Source organism: Paramormyrops kingsleyae, chromosome 4 (genome assembly GCF_048594095.1).
Source record: "Paramormyrops kingsleyae isolate MSU_618 chromosome 4, PKINGS_0.4, whole genome shotgun sequence".
Lineage (NCBI taxonomy): Eukaryota > Metazoa > Chordata > Actinopteri > Osteoglossiformes > Mormyridae > Paramormyrops > Paramormyrops kingsleyae.
In genome coordinates this window covers 16,968,903-16,983,384 of record NC_132800.1, presented here as the reverse complement: position 1 = coordinate 16,983,384, position 14,482 = coordinate 16,968,903, and the positions used below count along the sequence as shown (strand labels likewise).

Here is a 14,482-nt window from a genome sequence, read left to right as displayed (position 1 = left end):
AGACCAAAGGTTTTCAGGAGCCGCTGCATGGATGTTCCAGCAAAGCCCCTGCACCCGACTTCCACCGGGAATGTAAGAGCCCTCCAGCTGGCTTGAGAGCATGCAGCAGCCAAGTCTGCACACCTCTCTCTCTTCCTCTCATAGGCAGCCTCCATCTCCTCCTCCCATAGGACGGTCAGCTCCACCAGAATGACTACTTTGGCGGGTGCTGACCAGAGCACTATGTCAGGGCGAAGGGGTGAACTGGTGATCTGCACCGGAAATTTCAGCTGCATTGGTGCTGCACTGTGCTACTCCCCCTTGCCTAACGAACTGGATACATCCCTGGGATGATGGGATGCTGGCACAGTTTACCTCCTGCCTCCGTGTCTCCAGCAGCTCAGCCAGCTTGCACAAGACTTTGTCGTGCCACCATCAATATCTGCCCTGTGCCAGTGCTGCCTTGCAGCTGCAAAGGATGTGCTTGAGGCTTGGGTTTGGGGAGCTGCAGAGGTAGCAGGGTTCTTCTGAGCCATACCAGGTGTAAAGGTTACGGGGGCTGAGCTCCTCATATCCGCCCAGGTAATGGTCCTGCTGGTCACAGCTTCCCAGGTGGATCATTTGCCGTGCTGTTGTTGGCTCACTGCTGTAACTTTGTAGTGTTCCTCATCCATTTTGGTTACCTTGGAGATGATGAGATCTTTCCTCTCCTTCTTGTTGGCTTTAGACCATCTTAGTGCTGGTGTTCCCCATCCTAGTCCAGCTCTGCCAGGCTGCATAAAACCCACAATCTCCTGGTGTTTCAGCCTCTCTGTGGCTATATCCACCGCTTGTGCTACATTCCACTTTCTGCATTTCGGATAGACAGGTCCGGCAAGTCTCTTAGCTCAAATAGCAGTCTCACCTTCTCCTTCTTGTAGCCCAGGCTGATTGACTGAAGTGGGACTGTAGTATATTTTTGCCAAAGAGTGCTGCATTGGAGAGGCTGCGGGGAAGGCCGAGCCATTTCCTAATGTAATTGTTGGCCTTTGCTTCCAGTTTCAGGACTGTTGTCATGGTGATCTCACACAGCTTCAGTGGCCACATTATGCGTTTGTTCAAGGTGAACTGGTTGCACAAAACCTTGAATTTTCCGGGCAGGGAGCACTGATTGATCTTGTGAAGGCCGTCCATGAGTTGAGTTGTAACGGCTGAGGCCACATGCTTGTCGGAAAGATCAGCCGTATTTAGCCTTCCGAGGTTTCGCACTGCTTCTTCCAATACCAGGGGAATCCTTTCGCCATCCACGGTGAAACAGATGTTGTCATTCCTAACCCCTTTCTGGATTGAGAGGCTGCAGGACTTTGTGGGCTTGATTTTCATGCGGACCCATGCTAGCAATTCCTCCAGCCTTTTTAGGAGTCTTGCTGTGCACGCTGCTGTTTGGAGGAGCGTGGTGACATCATCCATGTAACTCCATATGGGCAGGAGTCTTTGGCCTGTTTGGGGCTTTGCCCCTCCAACCATTTGTCTCCCACCTATCAGGATAATCTGGAAAGCAGATGTAAAGAGGATGGAAGAGATGGAACATCCCATTGCTATTTCCTTCTCCAGCTGGTACCAGGCAGTTGTGATGTCCCAGGTTGTGTAGCAAACATATAGGCTATTGAAGTAGTTTGCTATCAGCTTCTGGATGCTTGATGGTACATGGAAAAACTCCAGGGCGAAGGTGATGAGCTGGTGGGGAACTGAGCCGAAGGCGTTTGCGAGGTCTAACCAGACGACATGCAGGTCCGACTTGCTGTGCCTGGCTCTCTGGGTTTGTTCCCAAAACATCGTAGCATGTTCCACGCAGCCAGGGAACCCTGGGACGCCTGCCTTCTGGAAACCAGTATCGATGTAATTGTTGACTAGGAGGAAGTTGGTCAGGCATGTAGCCAGGATTGAGAAGAAGAGGTTTTTGGACTCATTTTCCTTTGGGATGAAGGTGGTAACTGGGATGCTGGAAGTACGCACACTATGCTGCAGTGCGGCGGGAGTAGGGGCCAAATGTCGTACTAGGCGGAATTGGCGCACAGAAAAAAAAAATTGATGTTGCGGACAGGAAACGGGAGCCCAATGAACACAATGTGGACTTACAAATCTCTTTGTTTGTATGTCTGAAAGTCCGTAAGTTGAAAATTCATAAGTAGAGGAACGTCTGTAATTCCAGCATAACGGAATACATATGAACCTTTGCTCTTACTTTCACCTACATTCATTTTTGAAACCGGTGGAAACGCAGGCAGGTTCTTAAAAGGCAGCAAGTGAAAACCAGCCCAGTACTGGCTCTGTGTTGGTGGAAATGAGGCATCAGTACAGTGTTCCCAGGTCCAGCCCAAGGTCTGCTTAAAATCTGCCCAGTGGAAGCTGAAACTAGCCCAATATGTGAAATCCCAGTATACTGTATCTCAAAGAAATAAACCAGTTTGTTGCATCCTTATCATATTCAAATACTGACTCCTGCCTTCTGCAATCCCCCCCCCCCCCCTTTGTGAAACTGAACAGGTAAGAAGTGTGCGCACATACATTAACACGTAGGTCCTCTCTCTGTATAAACACATTGGGTTAGAGGGCGAGTGCCACCTTCTGTATTTATGTTCGGGTGAGTAAGCCTAGTGTAGTCTGGGTTTTTCTGTTCTATCTTTGGTTTTAGTTATAATCTTAACAGGGTAGGGAAGAGGTGTTATGTTTTGTTAATTTCTTTCCTTTGACACGTCCATGTTCTTTTCCCTGGGTCTGGCCCATCCTCCCGTGTTCCCAGCACCCAAATCCCTGTATTGGTTCAGTCAGAAAGACTGAAAGCTATTGCTCACCATGAAACCATGACACTGAAATCTACTAGTCAAGCTAGAAATCTTGATGTAGTTCTGGACTCAGACCTAAATATCAAGTCACATAAAGACAATTACAAAATTAGCCTCCCACCACCTTAAAAATAGAGCAAGAATTAATTAAAGGATTTCTCTCTAAACCAGATACAGAAAAGCTTGTTCATGTGTTTATTTTCAGAAGGCTAGACTATTGTAATGGTGTCTTCACAGGTCTTAGTAATAAATCAGTCAGACAGCTGCAGCTCATCCAGAATGCTGCCACCAGAGTCCTCACTAACACCAAGGAAGTAGAGCATATTACACAGGTCCTTAAATCACTGCACTGGCTTCCTGTGCATCACAGGATTGATTTTAAAATATTTTTACTTGTCTACAAGACACTAAATGGCACTAATTTCCTTGAACGTTGTGAAGCATCCAGACCCCTGAGGGCATCTGGGAAAGGTTTACTCAGTGTTCCCAGAATGAAGACCAAGCGGGGTGAAGCAGATTTTAGTCTCTATGCTCCCTGTCTGTGGAACAAGCTTCCTGAAGACCTGATGTCTGCTAACACTGTCAGCTCATTACAATCAGGGCTTGTTTGCTGCAGCTTTTCAATAAATTAAATCAGCAGGAGTTTAGTCATACGCTGCCTCTACAATGTAACTTCTTTTCAGTTACAAATTTATTTGTTATTTGGGCTTTTAGGCTTTCTAAAATTATCTTTTAAATCAACAATAAATGTGTTTGCAATTCCCATCCCAAAGTTCCGAGGTACCAAAAAAGAAAGGGTACTTTGTGTACTGGAACTTTTGGTACTGGTACTTGACCCGAAGTCAATGGAAAAGGGAAAGTACCAAATGTACCGTACCTGGTGCAGTGGAAAAGCACCCTGAATGAACTTGCCTTGCTTCGCAGTTGGATTCAAAGGCTACTGACATAAACAGCTCATGTAAATGTGAAAGGCCAGGAGGCAGCAGGAGAGGGAAAGAGAAGCTCCACTAGCAGAAGAAAACGAAACACAATAAAACACACTCCACCTCATACAGGGAGAGAGAAGCGTGTGTGTGAACAGACTCACATTGTAAGAATTCTGCTCTGGTCCTGAGCACTAATACCGGTAGGATGGTGTCTTTGGTAACTAGGAGGAGACAGAGAGAAACAGGGATGTGAGTAAAAGGAATTTACTTGTGGGAGATGGACTTCACTCACTGTGGAGACAACAGCAGTAGATTATTATCATTATGAGGGACAATAACAGGCAATTTAACAAACTGCAAATCATGGTAAGTTACACATAATACAGATATTAGGATTCTGTAATGTAGAAGAAACATGAATCGTGATCTGGGTTTTGTAGCCTGTAGAATTTAGAGCTCATTAGTTTTCATAAAGATTTAGTCTTATTGGAAACAGAAACTGACTTTGTCACACGACTGTGAGACTGACTGTACTACATACTCTCTCTGCATGGTGTATATTAACAAGATCAGACAGAAAAATGTTTTTATTTATCAACCTGTAAGATGGATCTCTGCCATTTTCTTTTCGCAAACATTCTCCAGTTGATCTTTCAGCTCAGAAACCACCTTCCTCATATTCTCAAAAGAGCAGCGTGGACTGACGGAGATTCTGGGTCCAAATCCAGCTTCAGGGGTGACAGGAAGACCCTGGCACCTCTACAGACACACAGTCTGATTAAACAGCTTCATCAAAACAAATTTGTATTGTAATGTAATTAACACCATTAACATCTGACAAATGACAGACTAGCTGAAATACAAATGAGAACATGCATCCATTTGAATACTCTGGTTTTCTTATTGTCAAAGTAGCTGTTCTGTTACCTGGAGGAAATGGATGTGATCCTCTGTGTGTGAAAGTTGCTCCAGCTCAGAGTGTCTCCTCTTCAGTTCATCAATATCCTGCTTCAGTCTCTCCATGTCTCCTTCAGCCTGACTCACTACAGTCTTCTCCTGATCTCTGATCAGCTGTATCACCTCAGAGCGTCTTCTCTCAATGGAGCGGATCATCTCTGTGAAGATCCTCTCGCTGTCCTTCACTGCTGACTGTGCTGAGCTCTGTTGGTGACACAGAGAGCAGAGAACAGTAAATTACATTTGGCCCCTTTTGAAACTCCAGAGAGCCTTATTGTACAATAGTGATGTGAGCTGACAGGAGGTATAAAAACAGCACAGGGCTGGGGTTTGGAGCGTCACCATGCTGGATGCCTCAGTTACTGAAACCCAGCCAGCACTGATTGGAAATGATCACTCATTAAGCTCATACACTGTCAGCTGCAGGGATTTGGCAGAGACTGGTGGCTGTATGGGGCAGGTTGGTTGTCACCATTAGGTCTTAGTTTAAGAGGTGACTTTTTGGTTTATATTTCCATTACACTGGATTGTGCAAAGTTGCATTTTTCTCAAATGGGCCTTTTATGGTACTTTTCTAAATAAATAAGCTACTACTGCTGCAACACTTGGTTAAACTCTGATATCTAGCAACTTTGTCCCATTAAATCTCTGACCAGAATAATCCACAGCAGCACTAATTTGATTAATACCCACAAGTCTGTAAATCTGCAATCTATTGAATCTGAAAGAAGATTCAATATGATCACAAGCCAGCTGTTATCTTCTCCTCAGGTTCATACTCACTGTGATTGAGGCCACAGCCTCTCTCAGCTCCTGCAGCTCCTTCTCTCTCATCTGAATTCTCTGCTGAAATTCCCTCTGAGTTTCACCCATTTGTTTCTACAAATAGGAAACAAGATGACAAAACAAGTTTGTTTCATTAGCTGGGACCATATCCATTAATCGTTGAAATATTTATTTATTATTTTATTTAGCTTTAGACATATTTATTTATTTTATTTGAGTATCATGGCGTTCCGTACAAACATCTTAGGCGTTTTTATTACCATAAAATGTGCTAATAGCTTGTGATTCCTTCTTGTCCGCCTTTTAATGTTCGGCAGATTCTGCATACGGAAGTTATTTACGTGCTTATTTTAATTACTGCGGAAAGTGAGATCCAATTACAAACGGTCAGTCGAGATGCCTGTGGAGACGCTTGTTAATACCAGGTGTGAACAGAGCCTTTGACTCACCACTGTTGTACTGAGCTCATAGTTTTGTGTTTGTGGGTTTCCTGTCAGCTTAAACAGGGCTGGTCATTCTCATCGGACCTCTCTAATTAACAAGGTGTTTCAATACAGTGTTAATTTTGACAGCAGATTTCAATTTAGTTTTAGTCATAGTCTTTTGACTAAAATGCAATTTTAGTTTTAGTCATATTTTAGTCATCTGTTTTGTTTTAGTTTTAGTCTAGTTTTAGTCGACTAAAAAGCATAAGATTTTAGTCGACTAAATCTACTGTAGATTTAGTTGACTAAAATATATTGGGTTTAATTTAAATGTAATTTAGTTAAACCGTGGTAATATACAAAATATTCTAACTTAAAATTAAATAAAGCCAAGTCTCATTAAATATGTGGAATATCGTCTTTCCATAAAAACCAAAAATTAGATATGCATTGTTTAGAACTTGCATATGACATTCTTCATTCTGTAAAGCAAAAGTGCAACTCCAAATTATTTAAAAGAAAAACTGTATTTGGCAGTAATGCCATTGCAAATACTGCATGACCTGAAAAAATTACCTTGCAGATGTCGCTTTAGATTTGTTGTATTTTTACCAGCGATTTCCGCTCCACACGGTTTACACAAGGTCTTGTTTGTCTTGACATCAAACGTGAAATTATTCCATATATCTTCTCTTCTTTTTCTCCCAGCCATTGCCATGTCATTTTAGTTTAAGTCAGACAGACACCCACCAATGTATGCAAGATGTACTGTCGCATCTCGCGTCGCAAGGTGAATCAGTATCTTAATTTTCCAAATGTGCGTGTGCGTCTCACCGCGCCACGCACCAAGATTAATTCTGATTGGATCATTTCCAAAAACGTCCCTCACTCACATTTTCGTCTCGTTTTTATTAGTTAACGAAAATGTCAATATATTTTTATTATAGTTTTCGTCATTATCACTTAATTTTTATTTAGTTATCGTCTCGTTTTCGTCAGTGAAAATTTGTCGTTGACGAAAATTATAACGAAAATATTTCGTCAACGAAATTATCACTGCCTCAGGCAGATGCTTATGTGCAATTCTCAGCTATATCATACATCAGCGGTTGCTTATGTCATGATGCTCAAAATGCTTTGTGCTAGCCCTCTTTGCATGGTCTTACACTCCAGACAAACTTGTCATTTTGTCATTGTGTAAGTCATTGCAGTCAAAAGTGTTCAACAAGATATCATTGGCTATCAAGTGTATCTTATAGGTTTCTATAAAACTATTTTGGTATGTATTCACAATACTAATGATTCCTGCACCATTTTCATATACATGGATGAGGCTGGCTTCAACTTGGCCAAAGGAAGGAGATAATCTGATTGAACAGAGAGCTGCTGTTGACATGCCAGGCCAGCAGGGTGGGAACATCACTATGTGTGCGGCTATTTAGGACAATGGGGTCCAACTCGCATCCCTCTTGTGGGGCCATACAACACCTGAAGAGGAAATTGGTCAAGAAAATTTACCAAAGTATGTGATCATTTGTGATAATGTGAGTTTCCATCACTCCAATCCAATCAGGCAATTATTTGCCAACCACCCAGGATGCTGATGGAATTCCTACCACCATATTCCCCATTCCTCAACCCAGCTGAACAGTTCTTCTGAGCTTGGAGGTGGAAGGTATATGACCGTAACCCACATACACAAATGACACTGCTTGCTGCCATGGAAGCTGTGTGTGGGGATATAGCAGCAGGCACCCGCAGAGGCTGGATAAGACATTCTAGGAGGTTCTTTCCATGCTGCATTGCAAAGGAAGATATCTGTTGTTGTGGATGAGAACATGTGGCCCAATATACAGGATCGGCTGCAATTGTATAAAGCATTTAGAGTTTCAGTATGTATGTATTGTATTCCTTTTTGATGTTGTAATTGTTTTTTGTTTCATTTCATATGTTATGCATGAGGCATTGAAATGCATTTTTTGCTAGACTGCAGTTGCAGTGCCTGGTATGTCACCATATACCTGTGCAATCAATAAAATATTCTTCTTGAATCAGTCTCCCGCAATCAGTGTTTTTTACTTTTATGTTTCCTGCCCTTGTCATTCAGATGTTTTGTGCATCAGAAAATGTTTAGATTGTGCCAATTTTATATTGATAACACGACTTTACATTTTGGCTGCCATGTCCGTGGACGATGATTCATGGACTTGGGATTTTGATGGCACTGACATGTTCAATGACATAAGTACTTGCTTTTGAGGCTTGGACTAAGGATTTTGAAGAGGTTACCTGATTTTGCTGGTCATCCATGATGTTTTGCCATTTGCACTAAATGTTCTGAGAAATGCACTTGCTGTTATGCAAATGTTAAATCCGTTATGAGAAATGCACCAAAGTAACTGAGAAAAACTGTAAAATGATTTACTTTTTGACTGTAAATAAAATTGTAAGGAGTAAAAAGTACTTTTTTTCTTTAAAAATGTAAATAAGTAAAAGTAAAAGTATTAATTTTTAATTGTACTCAAGTAAAGTAAAAATCCCCAAAAATAATACTTAAGTACAGTAATCAAGTAAAATTACTCAAGTACTTTACACCTCTGTTAATACCCTTGTTTTCAGAATGAGAGGTCGGACAAGCTGCTGTCCACATACTTTTGCCCATATAATGAATATGCAGCATTTTAATACATCCAGGGCAGGTGTCCTGAGTCATGAAATGCTACATTATGACTGCATTATGCTAGAAATTATGCTTACAAAAGGTCACCTGACACTAAACACTCCATCATTCATCACCAGACAGCATCTTCAAAGAGGCTTTGAGGTTCTCTAGTGCCTCCCTCAACATCCACTTTGCCAAGGAAGACTTCCTGCTACACTTAGAAGGTCAGACTTACTGCATTCACAAGGATGATACTATTGTTTTTTAAGACACCACTCCGTTGATTCACCTTAACCCAGAATTTTATGAAGACTCTCTGCTAATATGTAATAGATGGGTTGAGCATTGTGGGGGTTGAGGTCTCCACCCATTTACGGGGGTCCAGGGGGCTGTATCGGCTTATTCTGTATATTATAATTGACCTGCAGGCCGCTATGTGTATTAGCCGATATCGGGGTTGTATCGGCTTATTCTGTATATTATAATTGACCTGCAGGCCGCTATGTGTATTAGCCGATATCGGGGCTGTATCGGCTTATTTTGTATATTATAATTGACCTGCAGGCCGCTATGTGTATTAGCCGATATCGGGGCTGTATCGGCTTATTATGTATATTATAATTGACCTGCAGGCCGCTATGTGTATTAGCCGATATCGGGGCTGTATCGGCTTATTATGTATATTATAATTGACCTGCAGGCCGCTATGTGTATTAGCCGATATCGGGGCTGTATCGGCTTATTCTGTATATTATAATTGACCTGCAGGCCGCTATGTGTATTAGCCGATATAGGGGCTGTATCGGCTTATTTTGTATATTGTAATTGACCTTCAGGTCGCTATGTGTATTAGCCGATATCGGGGCTGTATCGGCTTATTCTGTATATTATAATTGACCTGCAGGCCGCTATGTGTATTAGCCGATATCGGGGCTGTATCGGCTTATTTTGTATATTATAATTGACCTGCAGGCCGCTATGTGTATTATCTGGATCTTTCCCAGGCTGGTCTGGGATTCCTGAACATCCAGTTCAGATACCTATATAAAAATCTGTCACATTTTTGTGAGCTGATTATTAGGCATTTATCTATAACTGAGTACAGGGGTGTCAGAGGGGCATGGATACCCCCGCAGATGCAGTGGGCACAGTAGTTTATATGGGCCCTGAAATTTTACACTGGGGGGTCAGGTCAGCGAAATCTACTGAGGTCACTTTGGGGGCCCATAGTGACATTTTGCCAGGGTGCTCAGAATTTCTGACTATGCCGCTGAGTTTTATTTAACCATTCAATGACACAAAGACACTGTGTTTTGTGGCCTGATACATTGTCCTGCTGGAAGTGTCCATGCAATGCAGTCAGGAAGTGATACACCAGGTTTGGACATTCTCTGGTGTTTTAGATGGTATCAGTGGACCTCAGGTGGGCCAGGAGAACATTTCTGGAACCAATACACTACTGATATCATGCGACTTGTGCCACATGCTGACCTCACCAGGGGTGTGATGGAACAAGATCCTGGATTTGCTGGTCCTTTGCATTACATATATTTATTTAACAGAAGCTATTATCCACAGCAACATACAATTGAGAAAGCAGGGTCATCCAGTCCCTGGATCAGTTGGAGGTTAATGGCCTTGCTCAAGGGCCCAATGGTGACATCACTGTGCAAACCCTGCAATTTTAACCACCAACCTTCCCCTCACAAGCACACCATCCTAACCCACTGAGCTACACATCAGGACCAAGAGATATTTTCCCATTGATGCTGTTTCCATGTCCCTACCAGGTTCTCCTTCTGTTCTAGGTGACAGAACCGGAGCCCAGCGAGTTCACCTGCTGCTGCAGCTCACCTGTGACAAGGACCAGTGGGTTGTGACCTCACTTTCAGTAACGCTGCTCTCTTTTTAGGCTAATTGCCACCTGCCTGTTAGCTTGATTCTTTCCATTGGATTTAAATCGGTGTCATAAATTATATCCTTTCATCTATTGGATTAGTGGATGTTTTATGTTTTGTAGCACAAGATAAATGTTTGGTAAACATTTCTTAGGAGGACATCTTCGGTTTCAGTGACACTGAGACCAGCTCTGACTATTGTGCTAAACTCAAAGTCATTTATTTTGGTCATATTATCAATATAAATGGCCAGTAAAGGCTACTTAGAAACAATATGCCTTTACACAGTACTGTTTTATACAGGTCTGTGATCTGTCTGAAAGCGTATGTGCGGTTATCCTGGTCTTGGCTGCTGCAGTGGTTAGCGCTGTTGCCTCACCCCTCTGGGACTGGGGCTGGAGTCTCTGCCCTGGTTCCATGTGTGTGGTGCCTGCATGTTCTCCCCGTCTCATGGTCTGGTTTCTTCTGGATACTCTAGTTTCCTCCATGGTCCAAAAACACACTATGGAGAATCGAGGCTGCCTTACTCAAGGGGCTACAGACGAGACTATTTTGCTGTGGTCAGACACAAACCAGCAACTTTCCAATCACAGGTACAGAGGCTCAGCCCATTGAACCACACACTGCCCCGGATTCAGATTAACTTTATTGATCCCAGAGGAAATGCTTGTTCATACAGCATCAAGAACATAGAGTACAGAAGAACTTACATATAGTGCAACACAGACAAAGTGTAAAGACATATAGGGCAAACAAGTAAACATTTGATTCATGTTTCACAAGCTTAGTTGAATTTACAAAATGAATCTCTGCCACTATCGCAATGAGATCAGTCCCCTACAGACAGCTGCAGCTGATCTCACTGGACCAGAACCTGTTGAGTTCACTAGTCAACCAACAGAAAGGCTATGGTGTGTCTTTCATGCACTTTTAATTCTGATCTCAGAAATGCACTCTTAAGTTTTCCGTGATGTCATTTTAGGCGATCCATCCATCCATCCATCCATCCATCCATCCATCCATTTTCTGTAACTGCATATGCTATTCAGGCTCACAGAGTGTCTAGAGCCTAGCCTGGAGGCCAGAGGCACAAAACAGGGAACAACCCAGGATGGGGTGCCAACCCACTGCAGGACACACACTCATACACACCACTCACACCTACAGACAGGTTGGTAACTCCAATTATCCTCAGCAGGATAAGCACGTGGGGCGCCCCCTGGAGGCCATTGGGCCCTAAGCAGCCGCTCAGTTTGCTTATGCCTTGGGCTGACCCGTGCCTGTAGCAACACGAATAACCAGTGCTGCAAATTCTTTGTGTGGAGGAAGTCTTATGTTGACGCCGCATTAGTCAGTGGCTGCACTGGTTAAAGGACGTGGTGCAAGTGATATGCTGTATGTGTTTGGGAGTTCTTTCCTTTCCCTTAACTGCACATGGCACCTGAACAGGGCAGAATTTCAGAATTCAAGGGCAAAAACCTAGAGGAGACACATATTGACCCTGACGGTATGAACAAAAATGCAAATGTATTTTGTTGTTTTGTTTTTTTGTTCTGTTGTAGTATGCCAATGTAAATATTTTGTGTGTCTTATTTTTCAGAGCAAGTATATGTGGCCAGTGAGGTATCTGAGAGTGAGGAGGAAGATGAGACAGTGCAGCTACAAAAGGAATGATATCAGCCACCATCCATGTCCATGGGTAATCTGGGACTCAGCTAACTGCGCCTGCAGCTCGGGCTGAAGGGCCCTAAAGGCTTCCAGGAGCTGCTCCTCTCCACCCTAAAACTCTTAAAGCCATCAAGAAAGAGTCACTCTTGATATTGGAAAGCACCTCAACGTGGACTGCCCTTGTGGTGAGCCACTTAAAGAGTAGTCCCCAGCGTTTCTCATGCCGACGGCGTATCCGGACCTGAAATGAGCCAAAGCAGTCCATCCCTGTCGAGTAGAAGGCTGGCTAGTGCAACCTGAGGCGAACTGGGGGTAAGTCCGCCATTCTGGGGGTGACTGGTTGGGCCCTCCACCTCTGGCACTCTAGGCAGGAGCGCTGTTCTCGCCTCGCAGCCTCTCTTCCACACAGGATCCAGTATTACCTCCTGAGCTCTGCAAAGAGACGTTCGGAACCTTGGTGCTTCAGATCACTGTCAGTCTGCCTGATGAGAAGCTTTTTAGTAGGATGACTTGAATCCAAGATGATTGGATGTATGACCTCTGATTCTACGTCGGGGCGATGACACAATCTGCCACCTTCTCTTATTAGCTGCATTTCGTCGTCCAGTTCTGGCGCTAGCATGATCAAGCGGCTAGACTTCGGAACAGGCTTATCGGCAGGCAGATACTGGAATTACTCCTGAAAACTGCCTTGTTGTGCCCTTAACCCCATCCATCCATACTGCATGTACTGCATCATGTGACCACTGCTTTATATGATGCATGAGTCTGTTTGCTGTTTTCTTCCTCCCCAGGTCTTCCTGAGGAGGTTCCAGAGAATCAGTCTGAGGACAGGAATTCAAAACAACAAAGGGACACTTCAACTTGCAGAGGTAGTTTGATTCCATTTGAATCAGATCACACTTTGCTAACCACTGACCACTTTGTATGTCGTCTCACAGCCAAAGTCCATTCGGAAGGAATTCAGAACTTCGCTTACCTCGTGTTTTATCTTACAGAATTACAACAAAATTAATAATTCTTTCCCTTCACAATCTACACAGTAATCTATAATAACAAAATATAAAAGGTATTTACATATTTGTACATTTTATTAAAAATACAAAACTGAAATGTCACATTATAATAACATAAGATTTGGGAAAGTGAATAACTGAATACTTTGCAAATGCCAGGAAGGTCATGTCATGTTTTCCTGTTTTCAATAAAATTATTTTATAATATAGTGATAAATATTGACATTGAGAGAATCTCTTAAATATTGTGATATGATTTTTGGCCTTATATATCTTAATATATACATATGTCTCTTATCTTGTTGTAACATCATTGGCAGTGTCTAAACCTGTACGTTTGGGGAATAACGGCTCTGAAAATAGAAGCCAAACCAGTGAAGCAGGAAGCTCTTCACAACAGCCAGTATCAGGTCTGTAAAGCATCCTTCCTTTGCGCGTGACTCAGTAGTCAGGCTCATTTCTCACACTCACACAATATAAGATTAGTTAATAATTTAGCTTTAAAGACAGACTCTTTTGCTCTGTATTGTACTGTAAGTTACCATAGGCTGCAATAGTGTTAACTTTGTGTTTTATATATTACTGTGCTGTTTGACTGATTACTGTTAGTCTTTCATGACTGCTGACAAATGCAACTGGTATATTTGCATATATGTCCTGACAAAGCAAAAATTGTGTATGACTTTATTTAGGTTACACAAACACAATAAGAAAGAAATGGACACAAGATGAGGTTAAAGCAGTGGAAGACATGTTGATGGACTACATCACATCTGGCAGGGTTCCAGGTAAGACAGTGTGAAGAATGTATTAGGTCAACTCCGGAAGCTCTCAGAGATAGAACCCGGGAAGTCTTTAAATTTTATGTCAAGAACCAGATTGTGGTGCTTCAACGGGAGTGTAAGGAAGGATGAAAAGATGCAGTGTGGATTTGAGAACTGAATTCCTCTGATTTTTTACAGTGATAATTATCTCCTCGTTTTTTGTCCTTCCAAAGGTATCTAAAGGGGAGTTTTTACCGGCTTTTTATATATATTTACAATAATATTTGACCTCCCAGGATTTTTTTCTCCATTTACATAGATAAATATTACAAAAGGGGAGATTTTTTTTTTTTTACTGTTAACAGTGTTAAAGGTAGTTTCATTAACAGAGATAATTGTTCGTCCGTTTTTTTTTTTTTACCAATTCACAATAATACATGTTTGAAAAAGGCAGGTTCTGTTTACTATTTACGGTGTTAATTGTCATTCCAAATGTGTCAAGGGGGGGATTTTTTCGTTGTTTTTTTTTTTTTTTGCTTTTTACCGTGTTAAATGCTTTTTTATATTTATACTGAT

At 42.4% G+C, this 14,482-nt stretch overlaps 1 protein-coding gene and 1 long non-coding RNA gene across 2 annotated transcripts in view; one reads left to right on the top strand and one right to left on the bottom strand.

Annotated features, from left to right (window-relative positions):
• LOC140588912 (tripartite motif-containing protein 16-like) overlaps nt 1-14,482 on the bottom strand; it is a 136,546-nt gene that overhangs the window by 15,186 nt on the left and 106,878 nt on the right. The window lies entirely within an intron of this gene.
• Nucleotides 12,939-14,094, top strand: LOC140588935 (uncharacterized). Its single transcript, XR_011990163.1, has 3 exons — nt 12,939-12,998; nt 13,463-13,552; nt 13,835-14,094. It is a non-coding gene; the product is annotated as an uncharacterized lncRNA (long non-coding RNA).